Below are 14,764 nucleotides of genomic sequence, written 5' to 3'. Positions count from 1 at the left end.
AAGGGTTACCAAGGTGAACTCTCAACCCTAATGTCACTCTAAGGGAGGATTCAAGATTGGAACTCAAATAAAACATCAATTAATGAAAGCATAATAGAAGGTTTATTGAAACAAATACATCCTAGGGTTCACTAATCCATGTACCTACTAGGGGTTTAGCTCTTCATAGGCTAGTTACAATCAACAATGAAATTTAATATAAAAACAAGTAATCCATTAGAAACCACCTAGATAGTTATGACGATGGTCTTATGGAGAATCCTTGTCTCCTCCAAAGGTCCCCTTGTTCGGCCTAGGATACACCTCGCCGGATCGGTGTCGATAAAACCTTTCCGAATAACCTTCTTCCAAGTGAAGCGCGATGTCAAAGCCAAATAACCTCTCTAAAAACCCTTCCAATACCTCTCAAAAGCCTAGCCGCAGGCCCCTCTCAAGTTTGGGAAAGAATGGAGAAAATAATGCTGAAATCGGGGCTGAATCGTGGATTAAATAGGGCTGGAATCGGACATCGACATGCCCCTGTGGATTTGCCACACGGGCTTGTGGAATTTCCGCATAGGTGTTGATAATTTCTACACGCCCATGTGGGTTCTCTAGAATTCTCTTTTTCAGCCGGCTGTGAATAATACTTGCTACAATACCAGCCCAAAACACTCCCGAATCCATGTTTTCATCGAAGTAACGTCAATGGGCACACATTCATGTCGTAGATCGCTTTGTTTTTCTCAATAAGTGGCCTCATTGGTGAAGATCTTGTTATCAATGCAGAAGCTAGGATACTTGAATGTGACTGCTTTTGTGCCCCTCCAAACCATTGTGCTAGCTTGAATACACTGAGGTTGGCACACATTCTGGCATCTTGTACCCGACTTATGTCTTCATGTTTGGCTTCTTTCTTTAACATTATGCTTCACAACCCTATATGCATGAAAGTAACACAAATGCACAAGTATTAGCGCTAAAACCTGATAATAGTAATGCTCATCATAAGGAAAGAACACTTCGCATTCTTATCACACAAGCACTTATCACCACTCAACCCTCTCCAATCTAGCATTGTCTAACCCTCATGGTGCGTCACTCATCCACAAGGATTACCAAAATTGATTCTCAACCCTAGTGTCACTCAAAGGGAAAATCAACTCAACAAGCATTCAAGATTGGAACTAAATTAAAACATCAATTAATGAAAGCATAATAAGAGGTCAAAGAAACAATATCATTCGAGGGTTTACAAGCCCAAGTACCTACTAGGGGTTTAGCCCTTCATGGAGCAAAATATAATCAGTAATGAAATCAAAATTAAAAATATGTAATCCATGAATAAAACCACCTTGGTGTTCATGTCGATGGTCTTGTGGAGCGGCCGCATCTTCTCCAAAGGTTCCCTCGTCAAGTCTAGGGCACACCTCACTTTGGATCGGGTGCCGACAAAAGCTCCCCCAATAACTCTATTCCAAAGGAAATGTGATGCCAAAGGCCGCAAAACCCTCCAAAACCTAGGAAAGACTCTCCAAACCCTAGCCGCGCGGGCGCCTCCGAAGGTGGAGAAAAGATAGCCAAAAGATGGAAAAGAGGATCTTGAAATCTGGCTGAAATTGTGACTTAAATAGGGCTAGAATCGGGCATCCACACGGGCATGTGAAATTTCCACACGCTTGTATGAATCTCCAGGAAATCAATTTTTTGTAGCCTGTGAACAGTAACTACTACTGTAAACTTTATAGTGATTTTCTACATTAATCTGCTATAGTACTCCGCCAAAATACTCCTGAATACACACTTTTCATCAAGGCAACATAAATGGGCACACGTCTACATTGTAGGTTGCGTTGCATCTTCAAATAAAAGCACATTTGACGATAATCTTGCTAGCTTTGCACAAGTTGGAACACATGAGTGTGACTACCTTTATGCCCCTCCAATTTGCATATTTCCTTGAACACCACAGAGGTTGGCACAAACTCACATGTCCTTGAGCACAACTTGTGTCTTCACATTTGCTCACTCCAAGATTTCATCAACCAAGTGCACTCACAATCTACTTTGGCTTCTTTCTTCTATATTTTTCTCCATAACCCTACGTGCATAAAAGAATGCAAATTCACATGCATTGGCGATAAAATATGAGAAAAGTAATGCCCATCATAAGAAAAAGAATACTTTCGTATTAATAATACACAAGCACTTATCAAACTCTCCCACACTTAAGCTTTTGCTTGTTCTCCGACTTAAATAAAAACATTGAAGTAAAGAAGAAGGAAATATTGAAAGTGCTTGGCCTTAGGGTTCACCAAAAGCATGCAAGGGAAGTATTCTACAAGTAAGGAGAATTTCAACACTAAATATGAAAAAGTCCATAATCTAACTAAAAAAACTAGAATTAAAAAGGACAACAAACCTTAAATTGTGTGAGTGTGTGTAGACTCACTCAAGTCGACTGAAAACCTATACTCCACAAAGTTCTAAGCATAGTGGGACTTATTTATGTACAAGACAAAGCAAAGAGACGGTAGTAGCTTCACACATCCTCTAAGGTAGCCCTTTCCGAAGCGGCCGCTAAGGTGGTTTTCACACTTTTGAGGTGGTAGCTCTTTCTACCAGGGTAGTAGCTTTGACTCATCCCATGAGATAGCCCTTTCTCTCATTAGGGTATAACTAGTATCCGACTTATGAGAGTAGCTTTATACTTCATAGGTGGTAGCTCTTTCCACCCCACATGCACAACCACAACAACCATTTTTTTTCTTTCTTTTTCTAATTATATTTTTTAAAATTAACTCAAGACACAAAACTAATTAGTCCCTTAAACATCGAACTTGAGTTTCCACAATGTCTCAAGAGCGAGCAATGCAACAAGTGTCAATCGGGCAAAAATTCCTAGAATTCAAGTAAAAACTAGAGCATGAAAATAGTTAATGTTAAAAATTCTCCTAGACATAAGAATATGGACATTGCAACTAAGGTGAACCGCCATTGGCTCTGTGAGTATATAATTTCTGTCAAAACATGTGTAATGTACATGTGTAATGTGAACTCCCCCTCCACAACACTTAAGATGTACATTACCCTAAATGTACGCATGTAAGCACAATAAAAAAAGTATAACACTTAAGATTACATGTAAAGGTCGGTAATTGAAACAATACTCCCCTAAATTCCTAATGGTACATTTGATGGAGCTATTTTCCTTGAGAGTTGAGTTCCAATGGGTTGTGGAGCACACACGGTCATGTGAATATCACCTTGACCATGTCCATGACTAGTCCTCAAATTCCATACTCACAAGACCATCTGCACGTATACACAAGGGGGTTCAGTGAAGCTCAATAAAAATAAAATAAACTCCAGTATATAAAGATATGAAAATGAAATACAACTCATAACAATGAAAATAAAAGTTAAAGTTAGAAGGATGATCCTTTCTAAGTAGTACAAGTCCAAAATATAATACAGAAGTAAAATATGAGAAATAAAAAACAAAGGTAACTAAAGATGCCTCAAGCATCAGTGTCATTGGTTGTCAGCTCTGCTGCTGCTATTGGTGCTACTGGTTATGTTGGTGGATCTATCAGTGCTGCTACTGGTGATGGTGGTACTGGAGATACCTGAGGGGTCCTTGGTCTCATCACAAAGGGTGATGTCGTGTCTCGCTCGAGAATCTGCTATAAGATGTCAATGCGTGCCGTAACTTCTATGTGGTTTACTGTTGGTAGCGCGCTAACCTCAGCTAAATCAGACTAGAGGACCCCTACCGCACTCTCAGCATCTCAAAATAATCATGGCCTTGAGTTAGTGAGAAGATCTAAACTGAAGGTGGCTCCTAGGCTGCAAGTTATCCCTCGACCTCCATATGCTCCTCCTGTGGCTCTAGAACAGGATGAGACCGCTCTGCTGCAACTCCCTCGACCTCAACTGGCTTTGGTGGGGGCATAGTCAGCACATACTCCCCACCTCTATATCTTCTGATCATGTCCATCATGCGCATGGTCTCTAGGCTGAGGGGTGCTATAACTATCGTCTTCTTGACCCCTCGATAGCATCTAGAAGACCCATCCCCATGATAAGTCTAGTGATATATGGGCCTGAGAAGATCACCCCGTGACAAGATCCCCTTGCTTATATCCCGCAAGTGCACGGGTTTGTCGAAGTAATAATCCCGGGTGAGCGGGGTCAAATCCACAGGGAGTAATGATTAAAGACACTTAATTCGATTCTTAGCTATGTGGAGTATCAACAATGATAAGTGTGGTAATGATTCAATTCTCAGAAATTAAAAGCAGCAAGTAAGAGAGCAAAAGTAAGGAGGAGGCAAGGCAATCGATAAAGATGGGGTACTCGGATGATGCTTCACCTAGGATAATCGCTTCAAGTGCAAGAACTCTCTATTATGCTTCCTAATCAATGCAATGGTGAGTCGTGGAAATCCTTACATACATAGTCCCAAATCTAACGTCAACTATGCCTAACTCTATACATGTCCCGGAGAAAAAATCGAACAATCTCAACACCTCGCACTCGCATAGAGTTGCAATGAGCTCTAGGGATTCCAAGTGATAAATCTCTTCCTAGATTTAGACCTAACCCTTTGGTCCAGGCGGAAGGTCCCTAGCCACAATTAAGCCCTAGATACTAAGATCACCTCAACACTTCACTCCGTTGCACACGCAACTAAACCCCAGCGGAGGGTCATCCCTTAGACCATTCACTCTATTACGACCGCAATGAACTCGAGGAACGGAGGTAGAATCTATCACGTCGGAGGGGAAAGGGGACACTCCTGTACCTCTCGACTCACCCTCTGAACCCTCTCCAACCTAGCTTTGTCTAACGCTCGTGGTGTGTCACTCACTCACAAGGTTACCAACAATAACTCTCAACCCTAGTGTCACTCTAGGGGAAATGTTCATACAAGCAAGCATTCATGGTTGGAACTCATAATAAACATCAATTTATTGAAAGCATAATAAAGAAGTTCAATGAAGCGAGTACATCCTAGGGTTCACAATCACCCAAGTACCCACTAGGGGTTGAGCTCTCCATGGAGCTAAGTACAATCAAAGAAATCAAATGTAAAAGCAATGAATACATAAAGAAACCCCCTCGATGGTCGTGTCGATGGTCTTGTGGAAAGTCCTCTACTCGTCGTCCAAGTATTCCTTCATCCGGTATAGGATAAGCCTCGATCGAAGCTCCCCTACCAACCTTCTTCCTAATGGAATCACGATGTCAGAGCCGTAGAACCTCTCCAAAACCTTGGCTAATACCCCTCAAAACCCTAGCCGAAGCCCTCTCGCAAGTTGGGGAAAAGATGGAGAAAAGAATACCAAAATCGGGGCTAAATCGGCTTTAAATAAGGCTGGAATCAGGCAACTCCACGGGCGTGGACGCTACACGCGCCCATGCGGAATTTCCACACGGGCGTGGATAATTTCCACACGCCCATGTGGGTTCTATGTTTCTCTGATTTCTCGGCCGGATGTGAACAGTACTGCTACAGTAATTACTACAGTCTTCGCCCTGAATAACTTCCCAATTCCAGACTTTCATCGGGGTAATGCAAACGGGCACACGTTCACATCTTGAATCACTTGCTTCTTCAATGATATACATGTTGGTGGGGTTCTTGTTCTTATATGCATAGGTCGAAATGCTCGAGTGTGACTACCTTTGTGCCCCTCCAAATGGATGTGCTCACTCGAATGCGAGGAGGTTGGCACACACTCTAGCATCTCACACCTGTCCTATGTCTTCGCGTTTGAACATTAGCAAGATCTCTTCCAAAATAAGTGCATTATTATCCACATTGGCCTATTTCCTTCATACTCGGCCTCACAGCCCTACCTGCGTAAAAGTAACATAAAAACACACATATTAATGTAAAAACCTGAGAAAAGTAATGCTCAACATAAGGAATGAACGCTTCGCATTCATATCGCACAAGCACTTATCACCCCCACTCTCGCATACTGCCCCTGATGTCTCAAATACTCGGCCATAATGTGTCCCAGATGCAATGACTCACTCTGTACCATGGAGTATAAGTATAGAAGCTCATGTCTGGTCAAAACTACGGCACTATCGCCACGGCCATTCACTGATATGCTCAGGATAGCGTGAATGTATCTGTAGCTCGACCGAGATAAACAAGTAGCTTTTAGTACCCTGGGCTCACACTGTCCCTATTTGCACAGCGCTCTGTATGCGTACTGCGGTGTCAAGCTACGGGGTAGTCTTTGGGTAAACGATCATACTGCTCTATGGCAGTAAAGTCCTCATCGTATAACCGAAGCCTGACTGAAAATTCCGTGAAATTCATACTGTAATGGTATCCAAATGCTCAGAACTGTATGGTGTCACTATAGTCAGATCGAGAATATGATCGATCAAACTCAAATGATGCTAAAACCTCCAACATTAGCAAACGAATGGCAGGCTCATGAATAGATAGCAATCTGCGCCAACTACCTACAATAAGAAACTGCTCAACCTTATTGGCCATTTCATCAGCCAACTATACCTCCCTGAGCGAGCTCAAGTCCGAGAATCGTGTCTGACAGAACTTGAGCTTCGATAATCGCTCAAACAGAGCCTGGTGCTCTGGAATAGCGAACTCTATACTCTCTAGCTCCGGGGACGGCTCACGAGGATGTTTTTCGGCCACTTTCTTTGTTCTAGAAGCCATATCTGCAAGTTTTGAAAAGAAAAACGATCAGTTAAACTCATAGAACAACACTACAGAAATCCACAAGGCCGTCTGGAAATTCCACATGCCCGTGTGATCTAAGGAGCGTGAAAGCCGCACGGCCACTATGCAAAAATCCATGAAAATACATCAAATTCATTTCTACACTTATTTTAAACATGCAATAACCACTTTAGTATAGAAACGAAGCATATTCACTAGTTTAATCGAATAAAATCAGGTATGGCAAGAAAAGAGAGAATGAGGGTTTACCAACAAGATGAAGATGAAAACGTTGAAATTTGCCAGAAAACTAAAGTGAAGTCTCTCTAAAAAAATGGTGTGAAGTCAGGAGGCATTCATTTGGTGTGGAGAAGTGTAAAAATAAGAAGGCGCAAAAGATTTATAAAATAAGATCAGGGCCTTTTAAATTTTGTACATTCACTCAAGTATGTGGAAATTATCCAGGCTCGTGTGACTCCACAAGGGAGCATGACACATCCGAATAAGCGTGTAAACCGCAAGTGCATGAGTGTCGAAGTAATAATTACCCGGTGAGTTGGGTAGTCAAATCCACAAGGAACAGAGCTACTAGTACTAACTTCTCCTCTGTTCTCTAGCCTAATGATAATGGGATAGTGTGGTGATCTAATGTGCGAAGAAATGAATACCGGAGATGAATATGCAAGGGTAAAATAGAGGAAGATCTCAATCAGTAAAATTACGGCATTCGGACAATGATCATCCTAGGATTCTGGTAATAGGTACCAGATATGCAAAGTGTTTCTATGATGAGTAAGTTAAGTCGTGGAAATCCAAATATAATCGGATCTGTCTCCAGATCACCGATACTAGCCCCCTACGAGGTCCCGGTGGAGAAATCGTTCAATCTTAACACCTCACACCACATATGACTTTAGGGATTTTGAAAGGTGTAACTGATTCCTAAAGATTGATCCAACCCTAATTCCCGGCAAAAGATCTTAACCCCCTACAAGGTCCTGGCGGAGAAATCGAACAATCTCACGCCTCCCACCAAATATGGTTGCATAGAGTCTAGGGAATGGAGATAGAATACACCAATCGGAGGGGAAAGGGGATACTTCACTATCTCATGACTCACCCTCTCAACCCTCTTCAATCTTAAGGTTCTAACCCTAAAGGAGATCTCTCTCCCACCAAGGCAACAAATCATGCAAACCAAATAACTACAAGATAATTAAGGCAAGCAAGCATTAAACAATCAAGAATGAAACTTAATCAAACTTGAATTAAATAGAAACACAAAGCAAATCCACACAAGATGAGAATCCTAGGGTTCACAAGCCCAAATACCCTCTAGGGTTTTAGTTCTCCATGGAGCAACATACAAAACACACCATCAATTAATGAAAGTACATTAAAACCATAGAAATAAACCCCCTTATATATGAACTAATGGCCTTGATGGAGAGCTTCAACGTCTTGAAGGACCCTCTCCGAAGCAAGCTTCACCGGTGGCTTCCTTGATGCTATGATGGAGGAGGAATCGATTAAAGTTGGTGATAAAGAGCCTCCCAAGCCGCAAAGACCTTCTCTCTAAATCCTAGCCATCTCATCCCTCAAGAGCCGCACAAAAGATGAGAAAGAATAGGGCAAAACGGCTATTTATAGGCCTTAGACCACGTCTGTCACGTGCCCCCATGTGCCCATGTGGATTTTCCACGCGCCCGCGTGGGCTGGGTTTTCTAACAAGAAGCGCTTGTTTAACGTCACTTGGATGAAGGTTTTCCTCTTACCCATAACCTGAAAGCATGATGAATATAATCTTTTGAAGGTAGAGGAGGAGTTATCGAGGTTGTTACTGTACAAGTGTTCATCATCCTTACTCTGTTCTTTCATATCCCCATTAACCTTGCGGCATTTCTCGTGACATCTCCTTGTATGCTTCATTTTTTAAGCACACTCTTCAGCATCCCCGGGGTAGATTGCATCTTCTCTTCTAGACAAAGCATCAAGACATCTTCATTCTCCACTCCTTGATCTAACACCCCTTAATATGGGTCCAGATTTATCATTTCCTACACATATTCATCTATTAGTTCGTCGGTTGTGTCAAGAAAATAAAGAGTATCATTAAAGTCTAGAGAATGTCTTATAGCTTCAGCGAGACGGTATGTAAGCTTGACATCCCCAACTCATAAAGTTAACTCTTCGCTGTCCATGTTGATAAGAGCCTTGAAAGTTGATAAGTGCTTGTGTGATAAGAAGGCGAAGTGTTCTTTCCTTATGATGAGCATTACTTTTAGCAGGTTTAAGCGTTGATACATGTGTATTTGTGTTCTTTTGCGCATGTAGCGTTGTGAAGCTAAGTATTAATAAAAGAAGCCAAAAGTAGATCATAAACACACTATTTAGTGGAATCTTAGAAGCAACAAACGCGAAGGCACAAGTAGGGCTCCAAGATACGTGAATGTGTGCCAACCTCCATATATTCAAGCCATTACAATCTGTTGGAGGGGCACGAAGGCAGTCACATTTGCGTATCTCAACTTTGCAATGATAGCATGATCTTCAACAATGAACCCGTTTATTGAAGAAGTGACGCAATCTACGGCATAAACGTGTGCCTGTTTATGTTGCGTTGATGAAAAGTGGATTCGGGAGTGTTTTTTGGCGGGTGGCACCGCAGCTAGTTACTGTAGCAAATCACTGAAGCAATTTGTTGTAGCATTTACTATGCACAGTTTACCAAAAATCAGAATTCCAGAGAGTCCACACGGGCGTGTGGAAATTCTATGGGGCGTGTATACCATCCACAGGCTTGTGTGGATGCCCGATTCCAGCCCTATTTAAGGTCGATTTCAGCCCTGATTTCAGCATTCTTTTCTCCATCTTTTTGCCAACTTGAGAGAGGATGGCAGCTAGGGTTTAAAGGGGTTTTGGCAAGGCTTTTGGAGTGGTTCTCCGGCTTCAACACCGCGCTCCACTTGGAAGAAAGTTATTGGGAGAGCTTTCATCGGCACCGATTCTGCGAGGTGTGCCCTAGGCTTGACAAGGCGATCTTTGGAGAGGACAAGGCCACTCCACAAGACCATCGACATGAACACCGAGGGTGTTTTACTATGAATTACTTATTTTTACATTCGATTTCATTGTTGATTGTAACTAGCTCCATGGAGAGCTAAACCCGCTAGAGGGTACTTGGATTTGTGAACCCTAGGATGCTATTGTTTCTTTAAATATTTTATTATGCTTTCCTTAATTGATGTTTTAATTGAGTTCCAATCTTAAATGCATGTTGAATGATTTCTCCCTTTGAGTGACACTTGGGTTAAGAGTCCATATTGGTAACCTTTGTGGATGGGTGATATGCCATGAGGGTTAGACAAAGCTAGATTGGAGAGGGTTGAGAGAGTGAGTCGAGAAGTAGCGGAGCATTCCCTTTCCCCTTCGATTTGATTCATCCTACCTCCATTTGCTCAAGTTCTTTGTAGTTTTAGTAGAGTGAATGGGCTAAGGGATGACCTTCCACTGGGCCTTAGTTGCAGAGCCAACAGAGTGAAGTGTTGAAGTGATTTTAGCACATAGGGCTTAATGGTGACTAGGGACCTTCCACCTCGACGAAAGGGTTAGGTCTACACATAGGAATAGGGTTTATCATTTGGAATCCCTAGAACTCATTGCGATTCTATACGAGTGTGAGGTTGTTCAATTTCTTCTCCGGGACATGTATAGACTTAGGCATAATAGTTGACCTTAGATTTGGGACCATGTATCTTAGGTTCTCCATGACTCATTAATGCATTAGTTATGAAGCATAATAGTTGGTTTTGCATTTGAAGCAATATTCCTAGACGGAACAATATCCGAGTACCCTATTTACATCGATTGCCTTTTCCCTCTCAATTATTGTGCTTCTCTCTCTTATTTCTTTTATCTCTTTTTATATCACTCTCATTCATCATACCATCAATTTATTCTCATCATAGTTAGGTAGTAATCGTTGTGTTTCTATTCACTATTCCCTATGGATACGATACCCACCCACCTGGGATTTATTACTTCGACACCCATGCACTTATGGTTTACACGCAAATTTGGTCATGTCAGAAATACGCAAGAACGGACTCCTAAGTATCAGTGTAATATTGACATCCTCATCAACATCCAACACTACAAAATCCATAGGAAATATGTACTTGTCAACCTTCATAAGTACGTCTTCGATTATGCCTCTCGGATGTCTCACCGTTCGGTCCGCCAATTATAATGTCATCCGAGTGGGCCTAGGCTCTCCCAAGCTTAGTTTTAGGAAGAATGTATAAGGTATGACATTGATGCTAGCCCCTGAATCTGCTAATGCCTTTTCTTCACCCATGTTACCAATGTTGCACGGAATGATGAAGCTTCCAGTGTCTTTCTTCATGTTTGGAATATTCTTTTGCAACATCGCCGAACAAGTAGAATCTAAGATCACAGATACACTCACCTTCAACTTCCTCTTGTTGGTCAAGAGGTCCTTGAGAAACTTTGCATACCGAGGCATTTGAGACAACTCCTCGACAAATAGGATGTTGATGTGCAATTGCTTAAATAGATCCAAAAACTTCTTATACTATTCATCATTTTGGTCATTCTTGAATCTTGAAGGATAAGTGATTATTGGCTTTTAAGGTGGGGGTTCCACCTCCTTTCCTTTAGTTCTCTCCTCAACCTCTATGACCTCAAGTGCTTCTATATTGGTCTTTTCACTAGGAGTTCTGCCTTCAAGATCATGACCACTTCTCAAACTGATCACCTTCACATGTTCTCTTGGATTGATTTTGGTGTTGCTAGGTAAACTCCCTTGAGGTCTCTCCCATAGAGACTTTGCAATTTTCCCCACTTGATTCTCCATGTCTTGCAATGATGCTGTGTGGTTGCGAAGTGTGGCTTCAACCGATTGAAATCTTGTATCCAATGATTGGATGAACTTGGTTAAAGCCTTCTCTAGATTGGTCATAAGATTTTCCAACCCTAAAACTCAGTTTTCCATGTTGGGGGCTTCTTGTTGTTGTTGTTGTTGGAAACCGGTTGGTGCCATGGATTTTTGTAGCCCTTGATTATATCATAAAAGATTCACGTGGCTCCTCCAACCCGAATTGTAGATGTTGCTATATGGATTGCCTTGGTTTCTCATTGAATTACACATAAAATCCACTTGTTCTACCGAGGATGTACCACCAATAGAAATTGGGCAAACAGATGGACCATTTCCTTCCCCACACCCTGTGCAACTAGTCACAGTCGCCACTCTATTAGAAGTTAGACTGTCTAACTTCTTGCTCAAAGACTCAACTTAGGCTGCCACTGAAGTAACTACGTCAATCTCATGAAGTCCGCCTACTTTCTTCCTGTCTCTTGTATTCCACTAATAACTGGGGTCTTGCTCCCTAAGGTACCTCCTGCTGCAATATCAAGTAACTGTCTTGTGGACGGGTTCAACCCATTATAGAAAGTCTAAATGATTATCCACTCGGGGAACGCATGTTGAGGACATTTCTTCAGGAGCTCAATGGACCTATCCCATGTCTCAAATAGAGACTCTAATTTTGTTTGCACTAAAGAGGATATTTCATTCCTAAGCTTTGCAGATTTCCTGGAGGGAAATATCGGGCAAGAAAGGCTTCTACAATCTCCTCCCATGTAGTGATCGATGATGTAGGTAATGAATGTAGCCATTGCTTCATTATCTGTTTCAAGAAAAATGGTAAGGCTCTCAACTTGATAGCATTATCCGTAATAGCATTGATCTTAAACATGTCACACAATTCCAAGAAGTTCTCTATGTGATTATTTGGATCCTCATCAGCCAAACCATAAAATTATGCCGACTGCTTTAACATTTGGATGAATGCTGGCTTGTACTCAAAATTCAAAGTTGTGATCGGTAGCCGCACAATGCTAGATTGTGTGCCAAGAACTGCTGGTCTGGCAAAATCTGAGAGCGTCACATGTTGTTCATTCTACTCTGTCATTCTATCTCAGCTTGATTAGACTATTCTTGCACAGGTTCTTTCCTCCTTCTATGAATTCTTCGTTTAATGTACGGATTTCCTTCAACCAATGTCGAAGGGTTTCCTCGAGTCATAACCTAGAGCTTGATAAGTGTTTGTGTGATAAGAATGCGAAGTATTATTTCCTTATGATGAGCATTACTTTTATCAGGTTTTAGCGCTAATATATGTGCATTTATTTTACTTTCATGCATATAGGGTTTTGAAGCCGAATGTTAAAGAAAGAAGCCAATGTAGGTCGTGAATGCACAATTTGGGGGAAATCTTGAGAAGGTTGAAACGTGAAGTTATAAGTCTGGTTCAAGATGCAAGAATGTGTGCCAACCTCCTTGTATTCAAGTTAGCACAATGATTTGGATGGCCACAAAGACAGTCACATTCGAGTCTCCCGGCTTGTGCATTGATAGTAAGATCTTCACCAATGAAGCCGTTTATTGAAGAAGCAAGGCGATCTATGACGTAAACGTGTGCCCATTTACGTTACCTTAATGAAAACATGGATTTGTGAGTGTTTAAGACCGTTACTGTAGCAGGTTCTGCTCACAACTGGCTAAAAAAATGAAGTTCAGAGAATCCACATGGGCTTGTGGACATTATCCACGCCCATGTGGAATTTCCACAAGCACGTGTACTGTATATAATCGAGTATTGTGCGACCCCCGATCACTGCTCCAAACTTTGAGCTGAAACCGGCATTCATCCAAATGATTCAGTAGTCAGCGTAATTCAACGGTTTGGCCGATGAGGACCCAAACAACCACATAGAGAACTTCTTGGAAGTTTGTGATATGCTGAAGATTAATGGTGCATCGGATGATGCTATTAGATTGAGGGCTTTCCCATTCTCTCTCAAGGGAAGAGCCAAGCAGTGGCTTCATTCCTTGCCCAAAGCCTCCATCATGACTTGGAATGAGATGGTCGAAGCTTTTCTTGCTAGGTACTTTGCTACGGGGAAATCGGCCAAACTTCTCAATGAGATATTGTCGTTTGTATAGATTGAGATGGAATCATTATTTGAGACATGGGAGCACTTCAAGGATCTTTTGCGGAGGTGCCCACAACATGGATTTCCCGAATGGATGATTATCCAAACCTTCTACAATGGGTTGAATCCGAGTATAAGGCAATTGCTAGGTAGCGCCGTAGGAGGTACAATGCGGAGTAAAACCCAAGAAGAAGCTCAACAGTTAGTGAAAGACATGGCCATGAATAGTTATCAATGAAATGTGGAGAAAGCAAAAAGGTGGCCGGGCATCATGGAATAGTTGCGGTAATCTCTTTGGCGACCCAAGTGGAATCATTGAGTAAGAAGTTAGATTTTCTAACTTCTAATATGGTGGCTGCTGTGACTACTTGCACTGGGTACGGTGGAAGACATGCTCCATCTGATTGCCCAATCTCTATTGGTGATGCATCTTCGGTGGAGAAAGTTAACTTTGTAGGTAATGCAATGAGAAACCAAGGAAATCCATATAACAACACCTGCAATCCAGGCTGGAAGAATCATCCCATTTTTTTGTGGAGCAACCAAGGACAACAAAAGGCCATGGCACCGCCAGACTTCCAACAATAACAAGGCCCGAACATGGGGAACTGAGATTCAGGCTTGGAGACGCGAATGACCGATTTAGAGAAGGCCTTGACTAGATTTGTCCAATCATCAGATACAAGGTTTCAATCAGTCGAGGCTACACTTCGCAACCACACTGCTTCCTTCAACAATCTTGAGAATCAAGTGGGGTAAATTGCGAAGTCTCTATCGGAGAGACCACAAGGAAGCTTGCCAAATAATACAGAGACCAATCCTAGAGAGCATGTGAAGGCGGTCACTATGAGAAGTGGTCATGAGGTTGAGGGTAGGCTTCCGAGTGAGAAGCCCAATGTAGATGCAACCAAGGTCATAGAGATTGAGGAGGGAGCAACCAAAGAGAAGGAGGTGGTGGCCCTACCTTTTAAGCCAAGAATCCCTTATCCCTCTAGATTGAAGAATGACCAAGAGGATCAACAGTACAAGAAGTTCTTGAGTTTGTTTAAGCAACTC

General features: G+C 42.0%; 2 non-coding genes across 2 annotated transcripts; one reads left to right on the top strand and one right to left on the bottom strand.

Moving 5' to 3' along the window:
* Positions 1-12,189: 12,189 nt before the first annotated feature.
* On the top strand, positions 12,190-12,295 carry LOC120252664. Its single transcript, XR_005534121.1, has one exon. It is a non-coding gene; the product is annotated as a small nucleolar RNA R71 (small nucleolar RNA).
* Positions 12,296-13,685: 1,390 nt separating this feature from the next.
* Positions 13,686-13,792, bottom strand: LOC120252607. Its single transcript, XR_005534064.1, has one exon. It is a non-coding gene; the product is annotated as a small nucleolar RNA R71 (small nucleolar RNA).
* Positions 13,793-14,764: the final 972 nt, after the last annotated feature.

Source organism: Dioscorea cayenensis, chromosome 21 (assembly GCF_009730915.1).
Source record: "Dioscorea cayenensis subsp. rotundata cultivar TDr96_F1 chromosome 21, TDr96_F1_v2_PseudoChromosome.rev07_lg8_w22 25.fasta, whole genome shotgun sequence".
Classification (NCBI taxonomy): domain Eukaryota; kingdom Viridiplantae; phylum Streptophyta; class Magnoliopsida; order Dioscoreales; family Dioscoreaceae; genus Dioscorea; species Dioscorea cayenensis.
The sequence above is the reverse complement of the archived record's forward strand: the minus strand, read 5'-3'. Positions and strand labels throughout refer to the sequence as shown.